Source organism: Penaeus monodon, chromosome 30 (assembly GCF_015228065.2).
Source record: "Penaeus monodon isolate SGIC_2016 chromosome 30, NSTDA_Pmon_1, whole genome shotgun sequence".
NCBI lineage: Eukaryota > Metazoa > Arthropoda > Malacostraca > Decapoda > Penaeidae > Penaeus > Penaeus monodon.
In genome coordinates this window covers 24,933,482-24,934,634 of record NC_051415.1, presented here as the reverse complement: position 1 = coordinate 24,934,634, position 1,153 = coordinate 24,933,482, and positions in this window count along the sequence as shown.

Sequence of the window (1,153 nt, the reverse complement as noted above, 5' to 3'; positions counted from 1 at the left end):
AAAAGACGGCAAGGAAAACATATTCATTCCCTCGATAGAGAAAATGAACGTTTTGACACAGAAAACGGGAAACCTCTCTTATCCTTGGACATAAGGTGAAAGTTAAACAAAGTTACAAATTTAATATCTGTACCCCCCTCCTCCTCCTCCCCATTTTTTTTAAGTAAAATTATAATGGCTGGAACCTGCGCGGTCAAATACCGTCAGGACTAAATTGGGAAATTAAAAGTTTGACTACTCTAAAAAAACCGTCACTGAATGTTTGTAGGAACTAATTAAAAGTGCAGATTTTTTTGTAAAGAGTTGTTTAATAGTGCTGGGTCCTGACAGCTAACAAGTATTTTTTTTTCATAGTAAAAAGGGGGTAAAAATGAAATACACAAAATGTTATTGTTTTAAAAATGGAAGAATCATATTATGAAATACATATACCATATGTTTTTGACTCCGTTTCCCTGTTATCAGAACTTTTTTGGTATCAATAATTGATATGATAATGATCTTTTGTTTGATATAAATTCATTATTATTTCTTCCATACCAATCAAATATCTATCAAATGAAAAGTGCCTGACTCTATTTTTTATTTGTTTATTTTGTTTTTCAAACTTTCAAAAACTATAAATCAATCCCCTAGGCTATTCGATATTTGATGAATGACTGTCATATCTCTCAATATATAATTTATTCCGTATGTCATTTCATATTTATTCGCCGTGAATTTGCATTTACCACCCCGCTTATTTTATGCTATGTTCATTGTTTTAACGTTCATGACATTGCGTTGTTGTAACGTATAAAGAGGATGCTGGATGTTTCATTACACGAAGTTTCTGTTTCTTGAAAGTTTTAAGAGTTTATAAGTATTTCTGTCACTTCTTAATTCCTTCTCGATTATCATGAATAGCGCTAAATTATCTTCATTTATCGGCATTACCGTTACGTCCTGATTAAACCCTATTTTAGGGGGAAAATAACATTGTAATATCACGTCTTTTAAAACCCATATTCTGATCTTCAGGAATTGGTTACCACCTCATGTTATGTTTTACTGAGAGGTTTTTTGTACATTTATATTTTCCATCGGCGCCCCGGGAAAAATATAAAATAAGGACAAAAAAGTTATTAAAGAAATGAGAATGAAAATCAAGTTC